Raw genomic sequence first — 15,326 nt, forward strand, 5'->3', positions numbered from 1 at the left:
AAAACTTAAAACGAGCTATGAACGGCGACGAAATACGAAGCATCTAAATCTATTTATCAACGATTCCTCCTACAACTAGGTACATGGAAGATGACCTACGAGTGTCATGTAAATGAATTATGGACTTGACGACACAGACCTTCGTACTAGGTTTTCAATGTTCGTAAGGGTTGCGAAACCTGCCTACTGCCACTACACGTAACGGCAAGAAGTGCCAGTTTACATCATTGGGCTCATATTCTAGCACTGGTCTCCACATAGATCAATAGTATCCACAGAGCATATCGAACGTTTTATTCAACGCGTTCTTCAAGATTGATATTCGATATTTTAAGGATTAATTAATTTCTTGCAAATTGCATCGGGTCGCTCCCATGTGTTGCAGTTCGCAAGATTAGTTTACACTTTGGATGTATCTCCATGCCAAGTAGACCTCAGGTTCGGGTGCATAGTTTGCAGTTGCAGTGCGTATTTCCAATATTAATGGACTATTATCCAGGATTTGACAAAATCCATACAGGAAGACTCACAGTTTCCATCTTTCAATGAAAGGTAAACACTATGTGTTCGCATGAATAATGAATTAATGGTGTGGATGTATGTTTGCTAAATATAAATACTTAGCACCTTGCATTGAATTTTCTATTGAAGGACTAGAGAGAGGCGAGAAGACAATGGCTTGCAAAATTGCCCGTTGTATTTTTCGATGGTTGGCCAATATCTGTTATTATTCTATGCGTCCGTCGTTGGCTGAGATTGAGAACTGGTTTGTTTATTCGGATAATAATGTTTGTCATGGGAAAATTGAAAGAGCTGAAGAAAAACGGCAGTGTCAGTGTTCGATTCCCGGGGTGAGAGTTTATATAGCCTTTAGCAGTTGGCAGATTACTTCTGTTTGGTACTTGAGATATGTCGTGGCAAACAATAAACAAGAGATGCGTTTGAATTGGGTAAGAAATACATGTAGTGGGCATTTCCAGAGTGAATCATGTAAGTGCTTACAGAGCCGGCGAAACAGTGAACATCTTTCTATAATGTCACCAAGAGATTATGACTCACTGACACACATTTTCGTACCATTTATTTCTGCAATACGCAAAACTTTCTGAACAACATATTTTTGATAATCTTTATGTTACCTGATTACGGAATTTCTTTAATTTTTTTCATTAGAACATTTTTTTGCGATTATATTTTCGCGAATTGAGATTATTAGCGAAATCAGCAAAAATGAAACGCCCGCAAAAATATTGTGTTTTACAGTATCATGTCATCGATATGCTTGATGTTGTTCCATGACGATAACATTATGTTAGCTTCATGATTACACACACTGTATAGCTTCATCGCAGTACACCAACTGCGTCTTGACTTTAAAGAAACACCAAAAACAATCAGACTTAAAACAAGCAAAGCGACTTATGCAATTTTAGTTACCGTAAAAAATAGGGCACCCTCTCAATTGAATCGGTTGACATTCGAAGGGAGGTCTTTAAAGAGATCCAGTCATGGCACAAGTCTTTATTCAGACTAGCTGAACGTGGTAAAAATAACTAAATTACTTCTTATGCAGCTCATTGGCTCCGTAATCAACAACTTGATCAGGGGAACTCGAAACTGCTAGAATTTATCAATGGAAGCATATTTCAGCCTTAGGTTTTAACCGGGCCGTTAAAAACTCCCCATTTTTAGAACCGTTTTGCTACAGGTTATCTTTAATATGATCGCGCAGAGGAATATGCCATTTTCGGCCAAAATATTTCGTGATCTGCTGGCCGAATAAATCATCTAAGTGTTAGTCATAGTCAGACACGATTGCGTAAAATATTGTCAACGTCTGCTGGTCACAGTTGCTGACGACAGCATTCCGAGAAATTGGACGAGGTAAAAACATCAATTGATTTTGCGGACAGTCACATGGTGTTGACATTAATATCGGCCAGAAGTTGCGATGTATAAAGTATGATTGGAGCATGTGGTGTTTACCAGAAAGCGCTGGATGCAGTCATCTTGCGTTTGTCAAATATAAATTCATGTATTACAGGGTTGAACTGTGGATGACTTTCCCGATCAAATACATCGTACATTTAGGAAGAATAATGCTTATTTTTTCAAGGCGGCGAGAGTTTTGCTCGTTTCGCTTTTTTTCCGGCTCGACGCCCTTTCTTCGTCTTAGCCTGTTAATCGCATGTCTGGGGAAGGTCATTGCCAAGCGCTTACCGAATATTTTTCTTGCGCAAGAGCAAAAATCAACGCAGCCCGCGGATGTGGAGGGACCAGAAGCGGAGTTGGTTGCCTAGATCAAAATATTTAGTCAATTTGTTATTCCTGTTATGCTTTCAGGAGCGAGGCAAGATCGCTTTCGACGGGAAACAACAGGTTCCATTAGTCAAAATGAAGTCAGGTACCATTGGTCTAAAGGAAGTCAGGTACCATTGGTCAATAGGAAGTTTGGCATCTTCAGCCCATTTGAAGTCAGGTACTACTGTCTAGAAGGATGTCTGGCACCATTGGTTTACAGAAAGCGAGGTACCATTTGCCAATAGGAAGTCTGGTATACCGGTACCATCAATTGATATGAGGAAGACAGGTACCATTGACCAAAAGAAAGTTAGGTACCATCGGTTAATTATCATGAGGAAAACAGGTACCAATGTGCAATAGGTACCATCGATTTCAAGGAAGTCCGCTATCATCAATCACTAGGAAATACAATTAGGGAATTCAGGAAGCTGTAACTGTCTTTCGACGTCTCCAAGAATGTCGATAATTCTTTCTTATTAAATAAGTCAGGATTAGACAACTTGGGCTTATTAAGACATGATATGGCAACCTGGATATGGATCCATGTCCCAAGCTTTTGGTATGTCTGCACTACTGTGCCCACATTAGAATTACGACGTCGAACGACTACTGAAAACAAGTATAAATTGCTTACCTCAATAACAGTTGTCGAATTAATTCAAACAGGCAGCTTTTCGCGTAGGTTCCTTGGGTAGGTTCCAACGACCATGTCCGGTAGATCCGCGCACTTAATGAATCCATACTATAGTGAAAGTGTAAACAAGCTACTGGCTTCTACCACCACTGACCAGCCGAATATCGATTTGAATATTCCACATAATAAGCAATTTTACATAAGCATCGTGAGTTAGTTACATGCATCAATCGATATTTGGCTGTGTGGTTAATTATTCCGGCCCAGGGCTAATCCTTGTGGTAATGATATAGGGGTCCAGAGCTCGGGTGTTTAAAACAAGTAATGGTCACTATCTCGGCGTTAACTTTAACTTGGCGTTACATGTAGGTCTAATGGGCTGTGATGAATCGATAGAGATGGATCTCAGACAAACCAACCCCACAGAGCTACAATTTGAGAGATAGCTGGCGCTCCCTAGAAAACGCTTCTAGAACCGGCGGGCATGTTAAGTATACCTACAGTATACCCTACAGTGCTATATTGGTCAGAACAACAAGGTAAACATTCTTTACTTTAAGTAGTGATTCAATACTGTTTCTTGCCTTCATGTGCCGGCGCTTCACCTTTTCATTCATACAGGCCACCGGGAAACATATACCTGTCAGTCAGGCATCCCGAACAGAACGAATAAGTTAGAAGGCTAATCAACATCTTGTTGATGAGCTATTTCGCTTATGTCAAACAAGTGCTTACTACATATCAGTCGATCAGCAGGGATCAGGTTAACGGCCTAGATACTTGTAGAGTACAAACAGTTTCTTGGTCCTACCTGCATGAAAAGCTGTGCATTACAATCCAGTATAAACCCAGTACCGTATTTTTTACCCATGTCTTATTTTCAAAACCCAACTCAATCGTATAAAGCATGTACTTTGTTTACGTCGACGTTTCTAAAATCGTATAAAGCATGTACTTTGTTTACGTCGACGTTTCTAAACTGCAAACAGGGCCTATTTTTTTCTTTGTAAGACACGCCATACATCCAAAACATCGGTGAACAATACATCATCTTGCTACCTTGGTGGTGTTCCATCTTGGCATCCACAAGATGATCCATGCTTTAACCATACTAACATATGTTGAGCTATCTCGCTGGCCGATTGTATTCTGACTGATGGTATGGTTCTTTCTATAAAGGTCATGACTGTCATTCCTTAAGTGATTGAAAGCTCACAATTGAATCCTCTGCCCCCAAGACATTCTATCCTCGGAAATATAAAATTTCTACACCAGTGTATAGTTTCCGTTTCTCTGAGTGTAAATGCTGAATTAGTATATATTGGCAGGTTTTTTTCTGTCCTTGTTACCCTGTATTGAAAAGCCATGGTCTCTCTCTCTGTCTATTTCATTAAAAATTGAAATGTGGGAAAAAACCACAGATTTACACCGGGAACACACAGCATGAAGTCAATCTTCATTTGTTTTTGTCCTCTTGATGTCAGTGGTATAATTGCATGTTGAACAATAAACACCATGTTCCCGAATCTAGCACGCTCGCTGAGCAAAATGATTGGCACTCCGTTTTAGCACGGAAGAAATAGGATGCCAGGTCTAATTCAATGTTCTTCTCTTCTTAATGTCTTCACGATTATCGGCAATCTCGAACAAACTGCTGGGATTGAAGTAAACAGCATGAAAGACATCCGTAGATTTAGATCTAAATTGCTTTTCCACCCTTTTAATAGGAATTGATTGGAGCTGCATGAGTCATCATGGAGAGACAGCAGAGGACATCGCGGAGATTCTAGCTACACTCGGGAGACGCGAATCAAGGATACCGATGAAATACAAGGCTAGTTGCCTTGCGCTACACGATACCTTCATTTCATCTTGCAAGAAAGCTAAGGCTTAGTGCTAGTATTGTGATATCACCTTCTATTGCTCCCGGCCCATCAGTATGGTGAAGATGCGTTCAGCAGGGCTGATACTCCTAGCTGAAGAAGACTTGCATTTACTTTGATTTGGTACCGGCGTGCTCTCAGGATTTCTAATGACCAGTCGCGCTGGTAGCAGTGACGTGAGGCTGTCTCCTTGAGCTTTATCCAGAAACTCGTGTGGTGGAATTCAATGGTTAATGACTTGCGTAGCAATTTGGGACCGTTTCATTCATGCTCGCTTTGATACCGTCTTAGGCGCGGGAAGTCAAGGGAAATTGTATTGAGCATGCGATATCCTCTTTAAGAGATCTAATGGGGGGGGGGGGGTAGTCTACCAAATCAAAGCAAATAATTCAGGAATGATGATGATCGCCTTCAACGATTTTAGTCATTATACCAAGTGAATGCATTTGGAAATACCAAAATAGGCGTTACTCGACGTTTATATCTATATTCGCCTTACGTAAATTACCTCAGTCGGTAGATAATATACCGGGACCTTCGCATTCCCGCATTCGCTAAAACGTCAGAGTTGAAACATCAAAAGCGACTGAAACTGCACTGTACACAGACACCTGATAAAGGCTTCAAAGTCAAATACGAAAGGCTGAAATATAAACTTGTGTTGCAGCTTCTATTTGCAGAACTGCAGGTAGAAGCAGAACTATGTTTTGAAGCCATTGCCTTGCATTTTGCCGCGCTCTATGTCGATGATCAGGTTTCAATGCCAGGCCAAATGGTAATTACAAACACAGTCAGCTTGAATCGATGTTTTCGAATGATCAGTCCTCAATGTGGGGTCAGGTAATTAATTGCCAAACCCCACCCACAGCATGGGTATAGTCAAAAGATGCGGGGCTTCCGTTCCAAGTCTGGCGCTGACGGCTCGGTAATGAACAAATTTGGCGGCGACTCCGAGACCGGGCGTTTCTCCTGCTTCCGGAAATGATGTTTGGATGAAAATACTCATCCCACTGCAAACAGTGCGGGTTCCTGGTGGCATCTGTCGAAGAACCTCAATTGGTTGTGGTCAGCTTCCGAGATAACGGCCCTAAACGTTGATTAAAAAGAGCGAGCTGAAAGTTCGCATCGGTATATTAAAAGGAGGTCATCGAGTACTGAGCAAGTTGTGAACAGGTGATATTGACCCAGCCATTGAAATGACCAGATAACAGCTTCTCAATTTTGATTAATAAAACCTTGAAACTTAAAGGTAAAATATATTAACCCCCTCAGAACGGAACACAGGCTTAATACCTCGCCGTTCTTGGCTCTTGGCGAAACCTGCGTATTATTCACGACATTGAAGAAGGAAACATCATTCGCCTTTATAAACCACATATCGTGCCAATAGGCGATAGCGTTCACTACCACTAATTGGGTGTATGTTCATCGTGTCATTTAAGCCGCCCTTCAACATAAAAATCACCACTGAGCAATCGAAGAACATTCACCAGCACAAACGACCCTAAAATGTCGTTCCAAATGCTTTTACTGATTGTCCTTTATGAAGAGAAATAACCAGCAATAATGAGGCATTTCTCGTTTGAGTTAGAGAGATACATGACGTTGAACCGCCACCTGCAGAGTTCATGTTAGCGACTCGACTCCATAAAGCACCATTACGTCAAGCGTACCACTCCGTCGTTGCTTTTTCTCGACTAATCAACTCCCCCCGATCGGTTTGACTTTACTTGACGGAAGTACCTAAAGAAGTGCGCCTGATACGCGATGTGGTAAAAACCTTCAAGGTTGGGCTTATAAAAGGCTAAGTAGGGTATGATTGAGAGAAAGTGCCATGTTTTATTTAATGGGTTGAATCAGCGTGGAGATTTCTCCGAATAACTAGGTCGTTTTGTGAAACAAACCGCACAGTAGCCGACCCATAACATCTGGTCACAAATGGCACAAAACTCACGCTGGATTGCACATCGCATTCGATAGTATTGCCCCGGCGCTCCCTCATGACTAGAATCGATTCCTAATCCCATCGACCGGAATCAGGCAACTGACAGAAAGGATTTTCCTGAATCAATAAATTGACAAAGTCTAAATAAATTACTGCCAGAGGCAGTTTTATGAAGATTGATCTACCATCTGATCTGGCCTAGTTATAAGACAAGCTACCAGTTGTCAGACTTGCGACAAAGTTAGCGTATGAGAGGTAGACATGCAACACCAGTTTAAAGATGAATAATGGCACTTAATACAAGGTACGGTAAGAAGGCTAACTTCACCCCAGATTTGTTGGGAAGAAAATAAGCTACTATTTGTCAGATTTGCGACGCATGACCGTTCAAGAGAATTTTACAGCGGATCAGATTCGATAGGGAAGCTTATATACACCATCTGTCCGTCTTGGAGACAGAACCAAATAAGTTGTTAGAAACTGTAGGCCCTGAAATGGAGACTTGTCATAAAAACTACTAGCGGCACCCAATATAATACGTTTGATGCCGTTGGGAAAGTCATTCCGTTTTAACTAAGTTTTAGGGAATGATAACGTCAGGCTGGAGCAGTGGGCATGGGAGCCCTACAGGAAATACCGTCTAGACGTTATTTAGTCGGTTTTAGTGTGTCTGTTTCACATTCATGTAAGTCTAATAATATAGGCCTTCTGCACAGGCGCCCTTCAACTGGCTCAATAGAAGCAGCGTCCACAGTATATGACCATATCGGAGACTGGTGGGTAATGTTGGTATGGTTAGATTGCAAGGCTAAGGGCATGAAGGGCATGATGGGGACTCTCGTAGATCAGTGTGCGCAAGACTGAAAGGAGGATGATGACCACAGAAAAGAAGACATAAAGCCATGAAATACTGCCGGAACAATTTGCCAGTAACCAGAGTCTAGACTTATTTAAACCGCCGGCTGTAACATCTGTCCGTGGCTGTTCCACATATAGCAGTGTTTCCGTTAACAGAAGGCTAGAGAGACCATGGCTTTTCGAGGGAGAAACACTGAAAAAACTGTCAATACATCTTTGAGCGTTCCCAAACAATGAGCGAAAACACTCGGAAAGCGAAACACTCAAAAACGTTACACCGGCGCTTTAAACACAAGCCTGGCCCCGTGCTTTGGATGCCACCTGCCTAAGCCGGCCCTTGAATTGACACTGTACAATCGTATTTTTTAGCTACGCCATCAATACGATTCCCAGACACAGGTCAATACAGTCTGATGAGGGGCCGGGGAAAGCCATTAGGATATTGGGTCAAGCATAAAATCGAAAGATATCTTTCCGAGATCATTCTATCTCATCAGAGATAAGAAGATCAATCAAGCAGGGTCTTGGTCAATTAGTTGGCCGCGATAAAAAATCTCTGCAGCGTCCTCAGTAATGTCAATACTAGTTATCCGACGGGGTTGCTTGGAGACCGAGCCAGATGAGGTTTCAAAATAGGTCCTTTATTGAGAATAACAAGGACCTACATGTATTGCAAAAGTCCCCCGCAACGACCATTATATTTAGTGAAACACGCGCAATTATACTTGGACCCACAACGGCAGAACAACATCTTTTCTAGTCATTTCCCCAATTTTACCCAATATTACCCAATATTACCCAACATCATTAAAGGGAGAACATAGACATTGACAAACCATACCGTAGCCCCGCAAGACAAAGTTAGCTTTTGAAAAAGCCAGATGTCTTCACTTGTAGCGAACCCAACCGCGGCGAAACCCAACGCAGGACCAGTTACGAAACGACTGCATGATCATGTACTACTTACACGAAAAACAACGAATTTTCGTGCGTGTTATACTGGTTTTAACATATAGGATTAATGTTCTGTCAGTAACCTTTCCGCTTTTATCGTGTCCGATAGCACTTACGGAGTCCCCCCGAGCTGATAACGTTCTATTTGACATTAAGCCCTAAATCCAATATTTAAATACGACTTCATGAGCGAGAGAAGTTTCAGAGGTGCGAACACGGAATGAAATTTATAAACCTTAAACATGCGCTTTATAAGTATTGGTGGACTACATGTGACTGAGAAAAAGACCAAGAGAAACGAACGCTATGAAGAGGGAAAGTCGCCCTCTCATCAAAAAGGCGGAGGATCGAACCCGCTGATACTAAACCATTGACCACAAAAGTGACAAGAGCCGATTTTAAATTCGAATATCAAATGCGCTACATACACTGATTACTACGGTTAGGGTTTAAGGCGCTACTTTCAAACAGATACCCCTCCTAAAGGCTGTAATATCACATCGTGTGTCGCTCAAGCGTGAAAGAAAACCCACACTTAGTTTAAAGTTACTTCATACACTTTTTTATCCGATCGCATGTCGTGACGTGAGTTTTTGGCATAGAATCCAAGCATTCATGCGACGCGACTGCAAGCAAGGACCGAAGATATATGAACTTTTCGCTCTTTTATGCCTGAAGAAGTGACTAACTCCACGCACACTCAAAAAACCTTACAGTTCTATGCTGAATGAAATTTATTTGCTTTAAAAAAACATTGTCGCGGCCGAAGAAGGCACTTAGCAAAAGTGGTCGTTTCGTATGCGGCTGAGGTAAGAAAAGCAACACCGTTTTTAAACCACACCCGTGACATGCAAGAAACCTTATACTGTTCCGCTCAGAAAGCTAGCACCCAGGAAAAAAGTATACCCAGCGAAAGTCATTGCTTTGTTTGCAGTTTGCGTTCGCTGAATCAAATGAAATGGCCAGGGTCATTGTGCTCACCTCCCTCACAGACATGTGACTGTTTTCGATTTTAGCCACCTGGTGGTTAAACCAGAAATCGAGCCGGACCGCAATTTAGTGTACAAGGTTTCATAACATAGGGCTACATATATACTAAATTTAAGTCAATAGCTCCAGTAGTTACCAAACGTGCCACCATTGGCCAATTTACGCTATATTTGACCTCTGTCACCTTGAAGAGAAGGTCAAAATAAAAACCCGTATGATAATGTCATGTATCGTCATTACATGTACCATTGAAACAAATTTGATGATGTTCGAGCCCATAGTTCGGGAGATATAGCACTTTTTGTTTTCGGTTTTAGCCACCTGGTGGCAAAATAAGGAATCGAACCGGCCCGAAATTTGGTATCACAGCTGTTTTTAAATAAGTAAACATATGTACCAAGTCTCAAGTCTATAGCTCCAGCAGTTACAAAACGTGCCTTGCTAACGGACGACGACGACGGACGCCGCGCCATAACATAAGCTCGCCTCTCTGGAGGTGAGCTAAAAAGTGTATTCCTATGCCAACTCGGTAACATGTGACGAAACCCTACAATGCTTGCCTGAGAGGTATTGGTTTCCAAAATTCTTTCCGCTGTGCAAAAAAAGGACTCCTGACCAGTATATTGACCGTTTATTAGTATGCAGGTGGCTGCAATTACATCACCTTTCTAAAAACCTGTCCATTTCGTAATATCGCCTCCGGGTATTGCGAAAACTACTTGAGACATTTGCTCTGGTGCCAAAGGCAACATCCGTCCAATGCATATCAATAGCTATTTCATAAACGGAATTGGCAAGACACGAACTGCCACTGAATTAGTATCAAGACGAGGTACGCCTTGGGGGAACCCGACTTAAAGTGCTAACAAACAACACCGCCTTCAGGAATCTGTCTTTTTCCGTTGTATAATTAGCTTGAATAGCTTGATGGACAACATGTCAGTGTGTTCCCAAAAAGCATTTTTCAAAAAAAATCACAACAAGAGTGACGCATCTTCGTACAACGCAAGACTGATCGCATCTTCGTACAACGCAAGACTGATGAGTATCGTCTTCAGCGACCCCGCAACCCAAGGCCAACATGAGCCAACATTGTTTTATGATTTCCAATGTCGATGTACCACTACTGTACTTAATAGTATGCACCCCATGCATTTGAATAAAACACTTGGCGAAAGAGTGATCTCTAGCATAAGGAGTAAATCAGCATCGTCATCTCCAGGGAATGTCCTGTCGAATATGACATTCCTGTACGGTCTAATGCTGTTGACTCGCGTTGGTCGAGACAAGTTTGCACTTGGCGTCGAACACTCACAGTCCAAACCTCAATTACAATTGGTAGTTGATAAAGTATGGAATTAGTGAAACCTTGGAAACACTGATAAACCTTGGAATATTCAATGTAAACCATGGAATCACTGTGCAAATAGCGCGGGAAATCGGGTGCGTTCCTTCCACGATTTATACCCTCCCAACTGACAGTCTCGTCCCAGCTGACTTTATCGATAGCAACTTGCCAGTTAGTTCAGAAGCCAACATTTTTAATGTGGAGGATGACGTCATCAATTGGCAATGCGCTGTGGTCGTTAAAATATTTTATTTCTCTTCAATGGAAGCAAAAATTAGTTTTTATGATTGATTGTTTTGTATTCCATAGACGATAAAGTATTATGCTCGGTACTAGATGCACGAGATCATAGGACAAACACACACGTGAATAAAAAAAACCCGCTTAGAACTGGTGACGTCACAAAGATCTCTGCATCCCTCGATGCGTACTGGAAGATGTAAGAAATCGCTCACGGCGAAGGAAATTTTCATCCGCAAACTTCGGTAATAAACATACATGACTAGGCTTCTTTTATTCATCGTTTGTTATAAAATATCAGTCAATCATAGACAATTAGGCCTAGACATAGTCGTCAACCTTATCCATGCATAATGCATGGCAGGCCCCCAATTTTCTCTGTATCACCCTGTATGAACAGACCGATCCGTAGTTCAAATAGGCCCCGCGTGGTGGTGGCGTATTTATAAGAGGAGCGCTATTGGTCCATATAATGGGTGTGTGGTGGGCGTGTCTTCCCATATTTGGGAGATCAGTACTGTACACTGGAGGCGAGGTTCAACTGGGTTGTTCTAAAATATAGACTATTGAATCGGATATGCGACAGATTTCTAAATTACCATAAAATTCCGATCTGATCATGTAAGAATAAGCTCCAAATGTTGATTCGTAACCACGTTAGGTTCGAATGGCATTATTTCATGTTTTTATGCATTTTTAGGACTGATTCCAAGGTTTATCACTGGTTCCAAGGTTTCACTGATTCCAAGCTTTATCAACTACCATTACAATTGACCAATTGCAACATATACTTCCCTCCACATCACCCGGCGCCATTTGGCTCGGTGGATTTCAGCACTTGTCTGACCTCTTTGTATCACTACTACCTGACCTGTAAAATTAGTACGATGCATGGCATGCTTCCGATATTTGTACATTATAGTGACATTGTCAAATGATACTGCTATCTCTCTGACAAGTTGACAAGTTATCATTCTGACAATGCGCCACTTTTCTTAAGCAGATATAATGCAAGAGTTCCTGTCAGGTGCCAGGTATTGACAAATAAAAACCCTCCTATTAAGTCATCGCCGCGGAACAAGCAGAAGCTGTCTTCTGATTGGTTAATACCTGACAGGGGGTTTCAAATTCGAGAATTTTCCCTGCTACTGATTCACCAGTTGTCATGTCTCCAAGTGACTTTCAAATCAATAATGTCAATGATATGTTCCTTAACATGTATAACAGCGAGTTATTGTTATCTTCCCCGAGGATTTTCCACTCGAGTTGCTGAGTCACGAAGAATATTGGCTATTGTCCTCGCAAGGACTTTTGACATTGACTGACCAGCTACAATCATCACGATCATAAGATCAATACGATCCGCCTCCCCATGTTTATCACGATTACATTGTGGACCGACAATGTTATTTCCCTTGTCAAGTTGCCGAGTTATCAAGTATGTTGCCGGCTGACTATCTTTTCAGAAACCAGTAGCCGCTAGCATTCCCCGCAGGTTTCGCAGAGACGGCAGATATGTATCCGTACGTTCGAGATAGCAAGAGCCATTGATGACGGATAAGGTGCGGGAGGAAGTCCTAGGCAACAGTTATCAAATATTGCCATTTGTCGAGGGCAGCATGGATTGCTCTGGCCCGAGGCCGGAGGCCCAGGGTGAAATCACATTCTGAGGGATCGCGAGGAAAACTCCTATTGACAGAGAAAAGGGGAATATTCTTTATGGTACGAGTACATGTCCACATCGAATTTCCGACACACCTTTGCAGATAAGTAAATTTACGATGATATTAAAATCATGGAGAGCAAGCTCTTGCAAAACTCAGCACTTATGTGCATGTCTCCTTTAAGAGTCGATTCCCAATTTTACCCTCAAGACTTAAACCTTCAAGACTTAGACCACTTAAACCACTTCAAGTCCTTGTTTTTTTTCAGAATTAAAATGTTTACATGTGATACATATTGTTGTTTACTTTAGTTCACAGCATCCGAGGCACAACAACTTCTTTTCCCCACGCTTCCGAAGAGTTTCTAGTGGTTACTATCTTCGTAAAAATGACTTGACTTTTTGTTTGAAGGCTAATCACAAAATTGTTGGTTTTGATCCGAGAACAAGAATGAGAATAAAGTGGCATTTTGACGACGACTTTTGCGCTGGCGGTCGTCAGAAATGCAATGGAACAGTGTGCCTTTGAAACAGTGTGCCTCTGAAATAGTGTGCCTTTGAAACAGTGTGCCTTTGAAACAGTGTGCCTTCGAAATAGTATGTCGTTTAAATAGTTTGCCTTTGAAACAGTGTGCCTTTGAAACAGTGTGCCTCTAAAATAGTGTGCCTTTGAAACAGTGTGCCTTTGAAATAGTATGTCGTAGTTTGCCTTTGAAACAGTGTGCCTTTGAAATAGTGTGCCTTCGAAATAGTATGTCGTTTAAATAGTTTGCCTTTGAAATAGTGTGCCTTTGAAACAGTGTGCCTTTGAAATAGTATGTCGTTTAAATAGTTTGCCTTTGAAACAGTGTGCCTTTGAAACAGTGTGCCTTTGAAATAGTGTGCCTTCGAAATAGTATGTCGTTTAAATAGTTTGCCTTTGAAATAGTGTGCCTTTGAAACAGTGTGCCTTTGAAATAGTATGTCGTTTAAATAGTTTGCCTTTGAAACAGTGTGCCTTTGAAATAGTGTGCCTTTGAAACAGTGTGCCTTCGAAATAGTGTGCCTTTAAAACTGTGTGCCTTTGAAACAGTGTGCCTTAAATGTCTGATATGCCTAGAAACAATCATACAAAACCATCATTTTGCCTCGATGACGTCATCCTAAGAAAATAAAATACACATTGTACCTCGTTCTCTGAAAATCTCAAAATTTCGTACATGTAGAGTTGAATTGGACGGACCTGCCAATACAGTCGTTCACTATTAAGTGGCATATGTCAAACCACTTATACACCAGTAAGTTACATGAAATTACGCTACAAAATGCTAATAGATTATGTATATTCCGTAACGATAACAACAGTTCAACCTGTGCATTTGATACAAATTACACAACCAAGGACGTCCACTCAGCAGTATGCCCCTGGCTCAAAACATTATTGAGAGTAAGAAAAGCCAAATTAAGAAAGACCTCGTCAATGTTAATTGTCTAAGTGCTCCAGGCATATAACAACTGAGGTTCACCACACGACGATACCATCACAAACAGTAACAACCAAGGTCGAAAAAGCAATGGCTTTTGTGGATGATTATGAAATTACTCTTATTTCATCGATCTAGTAAGATCCCAGGATAGAACGTGGGATGAACAAAGGATTATATCATGAGTGCGCTTTAATCTCAGAGCTATTGACAGTCATGGCCTCTGTACGTTTCCAAGTGGACATTTTCCACTTCTACACCGGTGTAACATCTGTGGTTGTTCCCCATGTGTCAGTGTTTCCAAACAATAGGCAGCTAGAGTAACCACGACTTTTCAATAGGGGGGATACACAGAAAAACTTGTCAATCTATTTTTGAGCGTTCCCAAACAATGAGGGGAAACACTCAAAAACAGAAACACTCAAAACATTACACCGGTTCTGAATATTCAGGTTTAAGTGAACACAATGCCCTTACCACACCTCAGTCGGTATCAAAGCATCATCAAGTCATACGCAAGATTCTGAATGGAACCCTATTGCAGGCCCTATTGTCCACAGGTTCATCAGACCGACTCTAGCTTACTGATTTGCGCTGGACTTATTAACAGGAAATGAGAAATTTCATTTTCACCGCCCTAGAAAATGCACAATGTTGGCCGATAAGTTGGTGGTGCGAAATCCCGAATTGAAATTCACTTTAACAAACACCGCGCTTTGCACAATGCATTCAAAAAAAGTTGTCTACTTACATTCTAACTGGTCCTTCAGATGATTATTATCTTGGTCCAATCAATCCAATCCACGAATCTGAAGAAAATAAGAAATAGAGATTAAAATCTTCTCAGATTGGCAGGCATGACGATGAGCAGCCATCGGCTATTGTTAGCCCATCTCAAGCGGTGACAGCAATGCGAACTCCCACAATTTGGGACCAAAATGCGTCGGTTCGATATAGAATCAGCGAGAGGTTTAATCAAATCTTTTGCCTTCTCTAGCATCGCGTTTCTTTCAAAATCAGACGGGACTCCAGTCAGAAATCTTT

At 41.5% G+C, this 15,326-nt stretch overlaps 1 protein-coding gene across 1 annotated transcript in view; it reads right to left on the reverse strand.

Moving 5' to 3' along the window:
* LOC135489502 (5-hydroxytryptamine receptor 1A-like) overlaps positions 1 to 15,050 on the reverse strand; it is a 169,720-nt gene extending 154,670 nt beyond the window's left edge. The window contains exon 1 of the mRNA XM_064774881.1: positions 15,034 to 15,050. The gene's annotated coding sequence lies outside the window, so the exon portion shown is untranslated. The remainder of the gene's footprint in view (positions 1 to 15,033) is intronic.
* Between the last annotated feature and the right edge of the window lie 276 nt (positions 15,051 to 15,326).

The sequence above is a fragment of the Lineus longissimus genome, chromosome 6 (assembly GCF_910592395.1).
Source record: "Lineus longissimus chromosome 6, tnLinLong1.2, whole genome shotgun sequence".
Taxonomy (NCBI): Eukaryota; Metazoa; Nemertea; class Pilidiophora; order Heteronemertea; family Lineidae; genus Lineus; species Lineus longissimus.